Here is an 18275-nt window from a genome sequence, read left to right as displayed (position 1 = left end):
GGGCTTCAGATATATTAGTTCATTGTTTTTGACAAGAACTTTCCGTTGCTTACATGTTCCGTCACCAGAGGGTGAACTTTTGACCTCGCCACAGAGGATTCGAAAGCGGCGCAGGAAGGTCAGCGGGATCATTTTTATGCGCTTCACACAAGCAGACCGGTAAACGTTCCAATATCTGCTTACTCTTTGTTTTTTAAAACTTTATGCAGCAATCAAAGAGAAAGGAAATCTGCTAATTTTACAGCATAACTTACAATATGGCACATAAACATTAAAATAACAACTCTTGATGTCGGTGCATTGAAGCTGGGGTCGGCCAGGTCGCCGAATACACATTTTTATGTCCCCGGGAAGGGCGTATGTTATCCTCCGTTCTTCTGTGTGTATATTGTTTCGCTCTTTCAACCTCCCGTTGGGTATGGTCTCGGAATCAATTAGCCAGTTTGCCCTTACATTTTATAAAAACGTTGTCATCAATTTGCCTAGAAAAGGTGTTTTTTTCTCTTCTTATGGGAAATAATAGACTTGCTGACTGATAATCCGAGTCCAATAATAAAATATTTACGCTGCAGTGTACAGTTTCTATGGGCTTGTTTTAAAACTTACAGAGAAAGCTATGTGTTGACAGGCTTCCTGTTCTTGGAAATTGAAAAATTTATTTTCTATGGCAAGAGAGAAAAGCGACCATTTTAAATGCAAAATATTAGTAAATTTGAGGAAATTTGCTCTTTCGATCAGAAAGTTTGCAATGCGATCTAAGTGTTTGGTAGGCGCCGCATCCAAGAGAAAAGTTTAAAGCGTCGGCCAGCAATAGTTTATGTATGAACACGATATAAATTTCATTTTATAGTTACTTTACCTTGATGTCTGACTGTTTCGCACGCTACAATCACCTATAGCGCCTGTCCCGTCCAGAATTTACTGAGTTGACGGTAATATTAGTAATGAGGGCTTCACCGATGCTCGTGGAACTCAGTGTGGTACTCGGTGTGGCAGTATAAAGCCATGGTTGTTTTTCTAGCAGCCGTTTCTGTATCCACGGAACGTCCTTGTCTCAATGTGTCTGGTGTTTTAATCCTGACCGGTGAGTCTGGGTTTTTCTGACGTCATGATGAAGTTGTGCTGCACACCGCACTGGGGGGTTACGCGTTCAAAACCACCGATATCTGTAAAGATGTAGTGCCGTATACTGGAAGAATGGTCGTTTTATAGAGCTCTGTGCTTGTACCCTTCTAGCCACAGGGTCCAATCTTGCATGGTACACTGGGGTCTACTTGTGTTGTTTATATACAGGTATTGTGTTTCACTAACTCTTGGCCTGCCCGACTTGAGGTTTTCTGGCCCGGTCGGTCAACTTGACAGCGCCCGCACCACGACTGGTTTAAATCCCATCATACAAGTTAACACCCTTTACAAACACACGGAACACATTTAACTTACTCTGTTTGGCAAGTGCTTTGAACCTGATTGTAAAGGATAAAACGTCACGTGACACTTTATCTGCTTCTTGAAGATATCTCCGTCGGAAGTGCTAACTTTCAATAAAAGTTACATCCTGACAGCTACACAGATACAGTATCAGTTTTGTCAATACGCTACTTCAATGTCATTGGGCTGGCTGATCTCAGCAAGCCATGTCTAGGAAGAACATCGATCAGCAACGCTTGACACTCGGAAGAGGATCTGGATGTAAAACCGGCCTGTATTGATATGTGATATTCCGAGTTTCGAAAGGTGCATAGTGCATGCTCTGCGTCTGACAGAGTTGACACATTTTCGATGTCGCGCTTGAATTGCAAATATAATTGTGGCAACGCAGAGAAGTTTGGTATAATATGAGTCTGAATGTCGAACCTGTAAATTCCTGGCGTGGAAGTTAGAGAAATTACAGCAAAAATAAAATTCAAAACATGGCTTCAATTGAGTCCTGGCTTTAGTACACAACGTTGTCGTCTGCAGTGTAGTTGTACTATGGAGGAATTGTTCTTGGGCGCAATTATGCAGATTTCACGCCTCCCGACATATATGTACGGATATTTTATAATATGACATCGTTTTCATTCGTAGATATTCAATGTCGTTGTATAGTGCGGTAAACTCGGTAACCTGGTTTCTCCTCCGAAGGGATGGTAGCTCCGCTTTAAATATTTGTTTTTATTTTGGGAGCATTCTGCAGTGTATCGAGCGACACCGTTTGACTACACATGTGGTACGCCTGGTTACCTTCATACATATACCATCGAACCAAAATGGACAGGTCCCTATAGGTTAATGGTAATTCGCAATATGGCACTGCTTTATCCTAACTTCTGCATTTCGCAAATGCTGCAATTCTGGCACATTTTAAGCCCGTTCGCAAAAATTTTAATCCTTAAATGAAAACTCAGAGCTTGGATTATGTCATGAAACTATATATTGTGTATTTGATATGAATTTATGCAGTGTTGTATGTCGAGAAACTGAAAACGTATTGTTCTACAATGGAAACTTAGATAAAAAGCAACCACATGTACAGTGGTATCTGCTGTACGACTAAAAACTTGAAAAATTAATTATTCAATCGCCCCACTTGAACTGTCACATTGAATACGTCGCTCTCGCCACAGTTTACGACACGGAATAGGGTCCGGCATCTTCAATTTGCATCATTCCGCAAGAATGGATATCCGATATATTTAAAATGTTTTAACGACCGTTTCGATCGTGCAACTTGTGTCACAACTTTTTTGGAACAATATTACTGATTGTTAGCCATCATACACGCATACCTCCTATCTGTAACAGCACATATGAGAAAAAAAAAATATCAGAGAAATGTTCAGTTTTCTAAAATTTTCTTACGCGCCTTAATATTCCTTTCGCACATTTAAAAATCCATTATCATATCACGACTACTTAGTCGCTTCAGAGATCAAACGATGTTCCGCCCTGCGATATTTTCATTGACTCACTGAAGTGAAATAACAATTATTACATTAGCAGAAAATTTTAAATATGCTATGACAGTGTAATTGACTCTACAAACACACGTGTATACAAATATACATACATATATATATATATATATATATATATATATATATATATATATATATATATATATATATATATATATATATATATATATACATATATGCGCATATCTAATTAAATATGAATATGTACAATGTACATATACCCAAGAATACTTTCTGTATATTAGTTTAAATAGTTTATGAACGTATATATATATAATATATATAATATATATATATATATATATATATATATATATATATATACGTTCATTAACTATTATATAAACTATATGTATGTATATATTCGATTTCAAATACATGTTAAATATATAATGTCAGAGAGAGAGAGAGAGAGAGAGAGAGAGAGAGAGAGAGAGAGAGAGAGAGAGAGAGAGAGAGAGAGAGAGAGAGAGAGAGAGAGAGAGAGAGAGAGAGAGAGAGAGAGAGAGAGAGAGAGAGAGAGAGAGAGAGAGAGAGAGAGAGAGAGATATGGGTGGTTTTATGTTTACGGGTTTTAAATTTTGGGCAGTGGTCCCTTCTTTGTGATAAAAACAAAATGTTATTTGGTTTACATAAATTGTTTGGATATTGAGTCAACCACACAGTCATTTGAACGAGGCGGGTCACTACGAAATGAGGGGAAGTCTTTGACAGAGGAGAAAAGGGTCGCGACCTTATGACCTGAACTTCCTTCTTTTTGGCAGATATTAGGGTGTCTGTGGGAACCTGCCTCCCCACTCTGACCTTGTCCAATGTTGGTCTCCATAACTCGGTTTCGACATTAAACTTAATAACCCGTTTGGTTTAACAGTACGCTCCTAAAAGCTTATCGGTGAACTGTTTTGCATTATATCAGTTCAGTTTCACATGTTTAACCCCTTGAGTGCTGTAATTTTTACCACCAAAAATTTAGTGTAACACATTCCCAAATTTTATGAACTTTTCTGCAAAGTTTTTTATTCTTTTGGACCAAATGGACATCATATTTCATGGGCTACAGTTTTTATCAAAATTTTAGCAAAAATCTGAAAAAAAAAATGAATGGGGAATATTTTATAGTGGTGACAAAATTTGACTTTGGCGCTTAAAGGGTATATTAGAGAGGCAGGCAAAATAGATGATACAAGCTATTCGACGTTGGTATTTGAGTTGTATTCATATGCATTTTGATTTCTATGTAATTCTGAAACATAGATGAAGACAAAAGCCGAGAGAATGAAGCCACGAATAAACACGTTATCTACTAAAAAAATTAAAAACCCCAAAGCGGCATATTTGATACACAAGAAAAGTACATACCTTGTTCTCTAGAATATGCCCGATTGTCTTTTGGACTCTAACGTTTAGTCATGCCAGAAAACATTAGCGCGGAAATTTATCTCCAAATCTGACTTGCTCCACGTGTTAGGTAAACAAGTGACGAACATGGTACCAAACTAGTACGCTTTATGTGTAAATCAAATTTGAGCTAATGCTATTTTAATAAGCGAAGTTATGTGACTGGCAGGGCAGAAAAACATAACAGCTGAAGACGTTCTCCCCGGGAGAACGTTGGTTGACATACAGTAACCTCGAGCTCACGGCTATCAATTTTCCATTTTCTTTCACAAATATGAAGCATGCCTTCGAATTTCCGTAAAATCAAATCATGAATGCTTCCATGGTTGAATTCTTTCGGCATGTGTGATGGGGAGAAATTGTGCCGGTGAGGCTGTGTTTAATACCGGGGTCGCTATACACGCCGATGGTGCGGGTGGAATTTGGGTGTGTCTGTCATATATCATACTCTCGGGACCACACAATATTTTATGGTCTGGAAATTCTCGCTTCCGCTTCTGTCTCCTAGCCGTTCATGTCGACGGTACTTACACGTAAAGTAATTTACAGGCGGTAATATCGTGCTAATTGTGTGCTGATATGTATACGCCGCGATAATGACTACAAAATTGATATTCGGCAATCATCGAAACCCCTCGGGTAGAGTTCGTGACACTTCGTCCCAGGTCGTTGTGTGTACAACCTACACCCCGAACTTCAAACAGAGTTGACGCATTCTTTACAAGTTTGGCATTCCTAGAGATAAATCGCTCAGTGTAATGTTTTCAATAACACCTTATCTGTTTTGATTATAGCTATTTTCGGCAGCAGTGTCAGGTAGCGGATTGAATTAGCGCTGATATGTACTGACGACAATTCTGACACTGTGACCGTCGGACACCAGGCTTTCGCGCCACCATTTCAGAATGACCTCCGATATACACCTCTTGTCATGGCAACAGGTAATTCACAAGAAGATTCAGAGACATCTCTACGGGCCAACTTTACTGATATTGCCCTATACGGCTTTATTGTCCCTAATACCAATATTGTCCCTAATATCTGAGTCTCCAATCTCCCATTCATTTGACCGAAAAGGAAGGGTCCGATATGCTGTCTTCCGCCCCCGCGAGTTCAGAATTAAATTGGCATATCAGGGGAAACTCCCAGACATTGTTTCAAACAGTGCAACATTAAAGAGATCACGGTGAATTAGTCAACAATTATTAATCTGAACTCCTATAAAGGTAAGCATTCCACAAAACTGAATCATAGGTATTCCGCGTATCGTTGAAACGAATTTTTTAAGCCTTTAACCTTTAGAATCATGATCAGGAGAGATCAACACACATATTTTCGGAATGACATTACACGGTTTTATCAACCCATCTTTACGGTCTTGAAATTCAAACTGACGACATGAAGACAAGATTTCGTCAACAGTTTTGGTCGTTAAAGAGGTCACGCTGCAGACAAGCAGAGAGTTATGGGTTTAAGGGACTTCAGTTTATAAACGCCTCTCTCGGAGGTCATTCATTCGTTTATCGACTTCAACACTAAAAACGGGAATGTAAGTGAGACTTCGACGTGCAGAGGAGCGTCCGATTTTCTCCTCCCTCTAGAACAATTAACAAACAAACACATCAATCACAAGAATAACCTCTTCAGTGGGTCTCAACCGTTGTCGTGGCGACTACATCAGTAGTAAACAGATATCAGATATAGACTCGTGGCACAATACTTGTATCCGGCGCGCCGAAAGCAACTCTCCTTGCTCACTTCCAACACAGCCACGGCTGAAGATAAAACACAAAAATGGCAAATATCTCCTCTTCAATCACCATACCATTATGTTTATCGAACAAATATACTTGCGGTACAGGGCAAATATTTTACAAGAGGGCAAATTCAACTCATCTCCACTTGCCTGCTTTGCTTGCTCACCGTTGAAACAGACGTATGGTTGGAGATAGACAATGGTGTAGACTTGAAGGCAAAAAAGCGCCACTTGAACATGTATGACGCAAATTAGGCACCCCAAAGGTCACGTGATAACATTGTCTCCTCACGTGAATTTCCCTGTTCGTTTTTCGGATTTAAACTTGTAAGTTCATGCGCAAGCAAGCCTTCCGTTCTGTCAGCCGTGTCATCTGAAAATGACGTCATCGAAAGTTCGAGAACCAAATGATGAGAGAGTTTGCACATAGCTGACGATCTTACTTCGTATTTTATTAAATTTTGAAAGTATTAACGTTCCTATAAAAGTAAACCCAGCATTTTATCGACGAATCGAGTAAACTTAATTTTGAAGAATTGCATAACCAGCAGATACCATTTTCCCCACTTTCAGAAACCTTAGAAGATCTTACTTCATGGACAAAATCTCGCAACACACCAAGAAAATCGGCTGATACATGTACCTCGCTGTCCTACAGAGCCAGACTTGTAACAAACACGTGACTGGCGACCGGCTGTTGATAAACTGAATTTCTTAGTATCGTGAGATTCACAAAGAGGGAAACAGTTTATTTGTTACTCAAAACTAGACACTAACACATCATAAATGCCATATGTAGCAGGGCCTTCTGTACTTGTGCAGTACTTCCGTTCCAAATTTCTGTCGGTGTACTCAAATACATACTTTGTCCCGGAATAGTTACTCTAATTTCTAAATATTAGCTCGACATGTGCTCATAGACCCTACAGGTCTGTGGTGTGAAGTATTGACATTGTATTCGCCTGATCTGTGTAGTTGTTTTGTTTCCTTGCCAAATCCGTACAATGATTAGCCCTAAAAATAATTTCAAGTATTTTGAGGCTACCACACCGCAGACTTGCTGGGTGCGTGAGGATACATGTTTGTACAGGTATCTTTACACCAAACACACCGCGTGTTATTCCGCCAACCCGTAATTGTAAAATCGGCTCTGCAAACCCCTTGATCAGAAGAGTACATAGCCTTCTGTGAAGTGAAAACAGAGACAAGTGTTTGCCGACTTACGGAATCGGCCGTTCGGTGTACTATTTAAAAGCGGTCTTCACGTGCTGAAGTATTGTTTGATGTAATCCATCATGTACTAGTACGTCAGACAGATAGCGTACGATTCGCTAAACCGTTACGCAAACCATAAGTTGAGACGATCGCCATGCCAAATTACATATTTAAGGTAGTAAATGCGCCTTGAAATTGAGAGATTTAAACCTTGCCGTAAACTTTTAAGCCGTATCCTTTCGCAACAAAGAATAAAAATCAGGGGCCACCGTGCAGAATTTTGTACTTGAGAAACAAATTACCCAATATATACCGATACTTGAAATCCGAAATGGCCGCCATCCTTATGTTTACTCTACGGGGAAAATAAAATTTTCGACTTTCACAAAAACAAGCCAGTGAAAAGTTTTATTTACTCCATAAGCTTCAAAATGAGCCCCCATAAGTGGTAGGCCAAGGATGTATCGAGCGGTCCGAATTTCTGTTCCGTGATGCATTCCACTTTATCGCGCAGACGATTTGGAGATTACATGTAAGCTAGTAGTTGATTGGGCATATTGAGATAAGTTTTTGATTCTATTCACTATGGCTGAAGACGTCGGGGAAGATCTGTCTGTGTGTCGATGACCGACATCCGATCTTTGTAAAACCGATAAAAATTGCGGAAAAAATTAAAGCGTTGAATTAAAAAAAGGCTGGATATCTAGGAAATTAAATCTAGGAAAATCTCACTCGCGTTTAGGTAGATACAGTTAGGTAGATACAGTTAACGATTTGGAAATGTATGCCGGTCAAACAAAACAAAAAGCGCGCGAACTTCTCGATGACTAGCATTGTTATCGACCCCTAGGTCTCTTTCCCTCCACTGCAGACTTCTTTCATCATATGGTTCTTGTATTATAGTGGAAATATTTGATGACCGCCAAACATACCAGGCGATTACAACGTCGTAATTCAAGTGTCCGTCATTAATTTGACGCGCTACTAAGTGGTGAAAAGTTGGGTGAATGTGAAACGAGGTGCATATGCCCGCAGTTAGCACCTGTAGGAATGCCAGTTAGACTATTTGACTAGTCGAATAAAAAACTGTGCAATACGAGACAAGGATTTGGACTCACAATGTTGACCCGGCTGGTGTAAAGATCTCGAGGCATAATCTTACACGTCATCGCCAGTCCATATACACATCATCGGAAAAGTTAGAGCGCTGAAGCTGATGAATTGCTCACAAAATGTAAATACAAGCGTGCGGTAGGTGAACTTTGGTCGACAGGAAAATACAATGCGACTAGAGGAACACGTTTTCTTGCGATAAAACTCAGCTCGGTGTTTTGCAAAGTGTCAGATGTAACTCGTGGTCACATTATTGAGGCTAAATCTTCACGGAGGCTTCAAATTGAAGAAGACTGACAAGCAGATTAGAACTTTTTTTGCGAACTTGTGGATGCCAGATTTGTCAGGCTGTCCGTCTTATCAGCACGTTGCACAAGACTTTAATACAGTAAGTGTTTGTGCGATCATTATGTTTGGCCGACTGCGAGACTTGACCTTGCAGTATATTTGTTCGACTGGCGTTGAGTTTCGCTCCGTTTTCCTTGGGCCTTGAGTTTTATAGGAGACAATTTTGCACTTGTTTGCACCCGGGGGTCGGTTTCAGGCCGTGAATCAGGTCCAAATGACGGTCAAACATGACACTCAATTGTCTAAAAGACACACAGTCAACAACGTGATGAATGGCCGAAAATCTAAACTGTCAAAACAGAAGAGGTCACAAGTTATGGCAAACGAAATGAACTCCTCCGAGTTCGTTTGGACATTGGCTCGAGTACGACTCTCACGGCTATTATAATAAAGCGAAGCCCTCCGACATCTCTGAAGGATATGGCACTTAACCTTCTCACCCCCATTTCCCAGTGGAGAAGTCCAACTCTAGCCAAGACTACCATGGTAGCTGAATCAACCATGGTGGCGAAAAGTCCAAGCTGTCTAGAACCCCTCCGTTGTTTTTAATAGTGAGTTTTTGGGTACCATACCAACACTACAATGAGATTCTGGAAGATCTAGCGCCCAATTCTGATTTCAGCTAAAAACAAAATGTTAGACAGTAAAAATTCGAAAACCTCCATATTCTTTGTACTCTTTAACATTGACTTTCATATTAAAAGGGGGAAAAAATAAAATAAAATAAAAACAGCAAAATAAAAAAAAACCTGCTCGACTGAGAAGGGCGCGAAAACTTTTAAGGAAATGTACATCATGGACGTTTGGCAGCGGACATTGCACTGTCAAGAGGAGATTTCGGAGAGGGCAGACCTAAAATTACCGAGTGTTTATTGTGGGAGATGAATACTACAGCATACTGAAGCAATTCATGCCTCTATTTGTAGATAAAGAAAATTACTGCTGAACTTTACACTCTGCGGTTTGTTTGTATCGTCAGCACGAAGATATCATGATGTTAATGGCTTCCCAGAATCCATCACAGGAAACATTTATGGTATACAACACACGAGAATGGCAACTGCTTCAACCATTGTTACTTGCGAGGTTATGTCAATTTTTTTTCAAAGTTACAAAACTGCTGTTGTTTTCTTTACTGAACTTGCAATAATTTGTTACTTTCGGTGCACATGCATAGATACAAGTGTATCTGCAATCGATACCTGTCCAGCGCAGCTTGGCCGGGCATGTAGCCGCTAAATGTGACGACTTCAATGGATATGAAACAATGATCCCATACATCCTCTAATTTAGAAATTTCGTCAATTCTGAGGGACAAATCGGAGGATTTAGGCTATAAGAAAGGTGTCTGCGCTACATACGCCAAAAATATGTGCCCTGGGATTGAAGGGGTGCGAATTATTTGAAATACCGACGGTACATGTAGGCGTCTGTTGTAGGCGAAAGAAACAAGCGGTCTTGACACGTACGCCGTGGCTGGCTAAATAAGGTTAGGAGGCTCGGGTGCGGTTACTTTCGAGATCGTCTAACACGGAACACCCGCTGTATTTGTTGTCATTCCCCCAAGAAACGAATAACCACCCGAATTTCTCAATGGTTGACTCACTCCCTAGCAGCGATATTAAATATTATCAGCTGAGCAATCAAAGTTCTGCAAGGAGTTCTTAGTTTCGGTATTAAACGAAGGCCAGAAATTTAACATCGCACGTAGGATCAACAGGTGCTGGACGTCAATCGACAGAAGACAATCAAACAAGGAATGCTCTTCTTTGGCTAGCCAGAGCGCTATAAATTTTGACTTACACTTTAAATTGTAAAGAGTTCGCCGCATGCATCAACGGACCCTTGCCAACAAAAGCGTTACAGCTTGCAATCCCCCCCCCCCCCCGGCCGACGATTGTCATAGTTTTCATACGTGCGATCCTACAAATGACTCCCTAACTTACATGTAAGCAGTATCGCGCGGAAAAGTGATATATTAACAAACTTTGTAAATGCTGGTGCGATTGTCCGATGCTACCAGGGCCAAGTGGCACCACTAAGCGCTGCCAAACTGTAAACACATGTTTTGTGAAAACATTAGTCATGCAGTACTGTCAGTGAGGGTAGAGTCTCGCCGAAAACGAACATGGGGAACAAAACTGCAAAGTCATCTCTTAAGTCTCAACAACCAAGGCTTTTTTTGATGATGGCTCTTTCGGTAATGCTGAATGCGGGGCTAAAAATGAGCGCGTTGTGAAGATTTGCTTCTGATGTGTGTCTGTCAAGTCCAATGATGAAGGATGAAGGGTTGGTGAGAAATGGTAAAATAAAGTGAACAGGACATGCGCATTTAATAACATACAAATCTAGTGTTCTCGTGTGTCAGTGCCAACAACGGTATAAAAGCACACGAATGTAGGTCAACGAATATCTGATTTTGATATCGCGGGTTAACAGAGATATCAACTTGAACTTTACAGCCATTCCATTGTGCCATGGCTTGTATCTGTCTCTAACGCGGCGGATCAGATATTTCTACCGGAAGACACTTTGAACCCTCGTACAGTCGAGTTTTCCTTTAGAAGTATTCGGACGAGTGCAGTGGAATTTTCTCAAATATACTCGTGATTTCGATAAACAGTACACGCCCTGTAAACATGGTATTTGACATTCAACGAAACCATTTTATGACGGTGTTTATTGCTTTTTTGTTTAAACCACAGATCATGAAGTTCATATGTACACGTACAACCCAAAGTTACATGCGCGGCCGCAAACTATAAGCTGAGCGGTATAATTCGTTCACAAGTAGGTATAGATACTACCAAACACGTTGACTTACCTTAGACTGAAAAAAAGCTTGAAGTTCCGTGTATACAGCTAAACGTTGCTCTGAACTGTCGTTGCTGCAAAACTATTTCGTGTACGTAAGGTTATAACTCGGTCACTAGCCCGCTTGACACATTCCTTATTTTATCAATACACAATCCAAAGGTCCTACACGATACAGCTTAACCAGAAAGCGCTGTGGAAGAATTTCTCTGTATAGTCAGTCCTTCACAACGACCCGTTAATTGTTCTCCAACTGGTAGTCACTCAACTTGACTGTGACAACATCGGTGTATGTAAGTCGGCAAATACTTGACACTTTGGAGATCCGCTACCGTAGTGTGTACAGGACACGCATCGACACTCCCACGGTACGGTACACTGTGTGCGCTCTGATCAAATGGGCAGATAAAGTATGCGTGGGTCCGAACGCAGGGGTGTGTGGTTAAACTAAACTGACTGGTCCAACTTCCATATATACCGTCCAGGGGCACTCCCTGTATCGTGGAGAACAGTGTTTACACGCCGTCTGGCTATAAAACGGGAACGATGATTCAGTGAGGGGTATGTGCTAATTCGCCGCAAAGACAGACAAAACAGACACGGCCCCGGAAAGTGTGGAACTTTCTAGTTGACGAGACCCACCAGTTCCTCCTATATAATCAAGTTCGAGCTGACTAGGCTGTTTACGTTGTCGTCAAGGTATTGAACCCCTAGTGACATAAATCAAAGCCAAAAATTTAAATGGACATTTCCACACGTGGGAAGGTCAAACGCCTAAAGATTACCTCCAAAAAAATGGCGTTCCTGCCGTCAACATACGTACTGCTCGATACACGTCTGTCCAGCGAAGTGCAGGTTGATTGGCCATCACAGCCGGGTTCTGGCATATGTAGTCACATGACACCATTATTGGAACAATAGGAATGTTTCGATTAAATGCTATGTACCGAGTATGTATTTTCATAACATGTGCTCCGCTCAGGTTTCCTCCACTTACATAGAGTGTCACCTTTTCGCCATTAAAGGGGGCAAAGGTGACGGATTCAATCGTGCACCGTGACAAATCAGCGTTTGAGATAATGCATAAAGAAAACAAGCAAAACATGACAAAACGCGTTAATTTCTAAAGTGACAGCGAGTTTCCGGGGGAATGCGGTCGACCGAAACCGTTAAACGCAAAATAATCCCCAGAAACAAAATGGAAGAAAGATGGACATTAGTGATGTCAGAATGTCATTAACGTCACGTTCAAGTGATTGATGAGGCAGCCGTGGACGGCAAAAAATTTTACTCACTTGCCGCGTAATCGATGACGAAAGCTGACCTAAGAATTTCTCATTTACACGGACTTCCCGTGCAACCCTATATGGGTCGAGATACTACTTTCAGACGACCCAGGGCGCGGGCTAGGGCTGTCCATCGGCGATATCCGTTTCCGCCCCATTCCTATAAAACTCGTCTTGTAAACCAGATCAAAATTTCCGAAATATGAATTAACTTACGCTTAATCAGATGTGGCCATGCAAGAACTGCATAACAATCTGGCATTTGAGGCAAAGTAGGAAGTGAAATCGACGCTTTACCAAAGGAAGCCGCCTTCTTCCTCACACATTCGGAAAAGTTATTTTGTTTTCGTCTCAAGGTAACACTAACACATATCAAGGAAAAAAATTAAGGCATTGCACTTATGTTCGCAATACTCATAGTAAATGATTTCTGTAGTATAAACATGGACTTAGCTTTGGTTTGAAAACTGATGTTTTCCGAGAACAAATAACGTGTATACTGTGAGAACCAGCTGAACCTTGATGATTTCAAGATGGAAACTTGCCTAACCTTTGACCTCCTTCTCATAGTGATAGATAACGCCGACTGCTACCTCTTAACTGATATAGGTGAGAGCTACCATGGTGAAACTTTAAAAATGGGGTTTGGCATCAAAAGTTTGAAAATGCCGTTTCTTTACTAGCTGTCAAAAGCCAGCCAACGCCTATACATTTTGAAGATATCACACTCTACTCGATAGTTCACCTTGACGTTCCTGCTTTAAAAACAAGGGTCTACAACCTCGCCTCGAGACTTCTGCCATGCTTCAATGCGCGAGGGATGCAGCAAAGGACCAAAAAGGGATCACAGTCTTTTCTCGATCTAGTGAGACGCCCTCAGGCGGTTCAGGTGTAAATTTAGTTGATCCAGGTATTCGGAAAATGTCACCCGCACCGCTCCGGTCGGATTCGGCAGACACACACAGGCCCAGTTTTTAGTGTCTGGGTACGACGCTGGGCCATCGTCCCATGCGCACCGTGACTACCTAGTAGTAACATAGCCCTGCCTGCCACAGTGAGGGAGGATCCTTGCTCGAAAACGCCATCACTTGCTACCGACGAGTGACTCGGTGCATGATTTATGTGCCGCGCAGACAGTTTAAGGGATGGCTTGAGGCACAACGGTTGTTGAGAGCCAACTTGAAGGTAACCGACGTATACCGCAGGCCACTTGGCGGCAACTGACAGCCGAAAGCGTTAACCAAAGATTTTTGCATCGCATCGCATCGCATTGCATCACATCTTAACATGCTTAAAGTGGAAATTTAAATACGGCTTTCATTTCGCGAAATTGGTCCAGACTGCATGATGTAGATGTGAGTTCAGCAGTGGAAAAAAAAAATCAGTCTTGAAGTCAATAAATATGATACGTCATGACGACATAATCAGTGGTTAATCAGTTTCACTTGAGAAAAATTAACAAATGCCAGTAAGGATACCATTTTCCTTAGACTCGATGATTTTTCTTTAAAACGGATTATTTGATGCCGCAAAATTCCTGAACACGACGTTTACATCAATCCTGTATGTAGCACATTGAAATCATTACTTTACATATATAAAATACGCACCCAAAATAAGTATCTAAAGGAAACATAATTATGATATGTTTTCTCAGGTGTTTTTCCAGACGACTTTTACGTCAGACCCCGACAGCCTACATCAACACTCCTCATAACACAAAGAAGTTTCCCCAATGAAAGTTTGTACTCTTTCATAATCAATAAAAAATAAATAAAAATAACAATCAAGGGTCGCCGCGCAAAGTTTTAGATCGGGGACTATACTTACACTAATAGATATTTTACGTTCAAAATGGTTGCTTTCCTGTGTATAGCCTATGGACGAAGTTTGATATCAGTTTGCAATGAAACTTTTCACAGAAACGTAACGGGGTAGTGTTTATAAGCCGGATTACCGTAAATCTATGCAAATGTAATAAAAAGCCGCGCTACTGATCGGACGTGCCGTGTATGGTCCCAGAATCCCATAATTTTGCCATGTTTTAGACGTTCATTGTCATTGAATATTGCATATGATGTCTGTGAATGATATAGCGAGGCTAATTGAGTCGAAAATAAACTGAAAAAAATGTTCCGTTTTTTGTCGGAGAACGCATATGTTTCAAAATGTGTTCCCTGTACAACCATTTGACCCCTCTTTGCATATGTCACGTAAGTGCCGATCATGATAATTAAAATTTCTCATACGGTTAAAGCAATGCTATGGGAATTCAAAAACTCCCGCTTAGTGTATGCAAATGACTGCGTCATCAGTAATCTCCCTTTTGTGCGCCCACGGTCCTGTAAACTTCCCATTTAAGTGAGTGTACATGAGCAACATATCAAAAAAGATATTACTGAAATTGTTCGGAAAAATCCTAGCTAAGGTTTCGATGACACAGAAAACGGATATCTCTCAAAATATTTTATTTGCTGAAAATATCATGACCGTGACAAGTTAGCGATAGAAAGGCTACCGTGGATAAGTGCACACACAGTAAGTTTCAGTGTGGTGTGTAGAGAGGCGAAATATCGACTACGGTTGGAGTAATCGAAGTTATCGTAGAATCAAGTATAATCATGAAAATGGCAAAACTTGTGAAGGAGAGACTGTCTCAGAGAAAAACAGAAAAAATAATGGATCCGAAACTATCATGAACAAACTTGTGAACATATTTTAAGACTTTGTTCGTAAGACTACAAACAATGAATAGGGTCTAATTTTCATTCTGTGCCATCCTCCAAAGAAGCGATAAAAATTGCTACAGGCGACTGTTATTTCACGTCATCTTTTCAAAAATCCCGAAGTACGCTTTACTGGAATGGCGTCATCATTTGTTTGTGGTTTCGAGCTACGCATGCTCAACGTTAATCAAATATACCAATATTAGGCATTTTTGAACACCTGTTATACTTACAATGAAAATATCTGAAATGTTCAAAAACAGCATGAAGAAACAAGCATCACAACTACCGTAAAAACGGTTGGATCATGAGTTACCGATAATATTTTGGCAACAGGTGTATTTTACATGTATGTCGTGCTATACAGTGTTCTGTAATTTTCTATCGATCTGGTATTCAGTACATCAGCCAAAGTTTAAAACTTGTTCGATTCAGAAGAGAGGACGCCTCTTTGCACAGAATAGAACCATATAAAGAGGTATAGGTAGTAGGAGCCAAACATTGAGGGCGCTGTTACCTCAACGCAGCGTAACTGTTTCGTATACGAAGGCTATTGTCACGACGTCGTTCACGACTTTCCGTCTTCGAAAAAATTGTTTGCTTCATGATAGGAAAATTATACCGATAAGACTTGAAAATAATAGACCACTTTATTCAACTACATTATTCGCTTTATTAGATGTGCTCCTTTGAGAATTTGAAGAAATATCGCTTGAATCTGCCGTCACACGAAAATACAAATCTTAGCATGATCGGGCCATTCATCCATGTATCTACACGTCCGTCCCGGCCCTCTGTCTGTTGGTCGGGTCATCTCTCCCATCTTCAAAACGTTCCACCATTCCTCAATCCCTACCACCTCTCGATTATCAAGTTTATGCTGTGTATCTTTTTTGTCTTCCTGAGAGCTTTCACGCCTCCATAGTTACTGCTGCAAATTTTTGATCCGCATTTTCCATGTAATTCATTGATAAATTTCAGCCCATACAGTGAATGTGTCAAATTACCAGGTATTCGGGAGTGACCCGATTAGTTGCAAGACAACTACTTTTCACTCTCGTTTTTCCTACACATATCAACACTTTTTCCATGTAACTGTCTTTATGAGTGTGCTTTTTCACACATTTTCGAAAAGGAAATAAACCATTATAAACCATTATTATTATCAATCCACCAATGGTGTTATATTCCGAGTTCTTTATCGATCCATGATATTCTCCATCGTATCTTCATCCAAATTATCTTCAAAATTGATGAAGAAATTACTACAGTACGAAAGTAATGATCAGCACCTCTTTGATATTACAAAGATGCAATCACTCACAATATTCTGCCTCTATATTAACAATGAAAAATGTTTCAGAGATTTTAGGGTTTGGCTTTGCTGCTAATTTTTTTGAATAAGCAGTTGTTTAGCTCATAGCCTTGAATACAGGGACTCACACGCAAGTTGCAAGTAAATATTGAATCTGATGTAAGCCGTATTTCTCGTTGCAGATCGTAAGCAACCGTAACGTTCATCAGCGATGAGAAATACAGAAACAGCACAGAACTGAGCAGACATATATTTGGACTGTAGTAAGCGCCTTGAGAATGAAAGAATTAAGATTTGCTCAACTTTCCTCACGGAATCTTTCAACTATTTCAAAATCACGAGTAAAAATTTGGGGTCACCGTACAAATTTTGGTACAGAGAAACAAATAAACCAAGATTAACCGATATCTGAAATTCAAAATGGCCGCCAAACCTGTGTTAACTCTATGAAGAAAAATAACATTTTCGATCTTCGAAAAACTAAGACGGCTAAAAGTTTTCTTACCCCAAGAGCTTTAAAATGAACTCCCACAAGTGGTAGATCAGAAAAGAATTGTAAAAGTTTGAGAGTCCGAATATTCCCGGCACGCATTCTACCTCAAATGACTCAACTGTACAATACACCCTCAAATGGAAAATCATCAAACAATGTAAACAATAACCAAACGTTACCAAAAGGTGCAACCTTGGCTTACAGAGAATATTTTCACTCGTCCGCCACCAAGAAACAGGTTCTCTTATCAACAGGAATGAAACAGTTTCCACATGTAGACACAAAAGGAAATTCCTGTCGTGCAATCATTGACAGAAACAGCCATGAACATAATGTTATGGCGTTATCAGCCTACATATATGCAAACTCGCGCCTCAAATTTCATCAGTCTATCACAACCACCCACGAGTGTACTCAGCCTTGCCAGCCTTGCTGACTTTACGAGACAAATTTGTCGTGGAAATGTAAACTGGTGTATACTTGTAAAATAATATATATATAAATATATCATATATACATATATATATATATATATATATATATATATATATTAAGGATAATTCATTTTTCTGTGAAGTCTGGTCCATTTGTTCATCTTCTAAATGACGTCATTCTTAGAATAATGCGGGTATTGAAGAGTAACGAATCATTTTTAATAGTACGCGGTACCTCTGTAATAGAGTAGAATTCTGTATTTCAATATGACATCTGCAGGGGCAATCAAAACAATGGCAGCTCGTTTCCATGGTCACCCCCAACAAACGGACAGGGATAACTTCGCGAGTTTTGGGAAATTTTGGAGTCGTACGGTATAATCGTTCCCGACAACATTTTCAATATTTTCTCTAAAAATT

General features: G+C 40.2%; 1 protein-coding gene across 3 annotated transcripts in view; it reads right to left on the bottom strand.

Moving 5' to 3' along the window:
* Positions 1 to 12452, bottom strand: part of LOC139119083 (ATP-binding cassette sub-family C member 4-like) — a 43998-nt gene extending 31546 nt beyond the window's left edge. Inside the window, exon 1 of one of the 3 annotated variants that reach the window (XM_070682710.1) lies at positions 11612 to 12452. The gene's annotated coding sequence lies outside the window, so the exon portion shown is untranslated. Of the gene's footprint in view, positions 1 to 859; positions 2246 to 11611 lie in introns of those variants that run through there. The other 2 variants (XM_070682713.1, XM_070682711.1) reach the window with 2 other exon arrangements.
* Positions 12453 to 18275: the final 5823 nt, after the last annotated feature.

The sequence above is a fragment of the Ptychodera flava genome, chromosome 19, assembly GCF_041260155.1.
Source record: "Ptychodera flava strain L36383 chromosome 19, AS_Pfla_20210202, whole genome shotgun sequence".
NCBI lineage: Eukaryota > Metazoa > Hemichordata > Enteropneusta > Ptychoderidae > Ptychodera > Ptychodera flava.
This window is presented reverse-complemented; position numbering and strand designations above follow the sequence as displayed.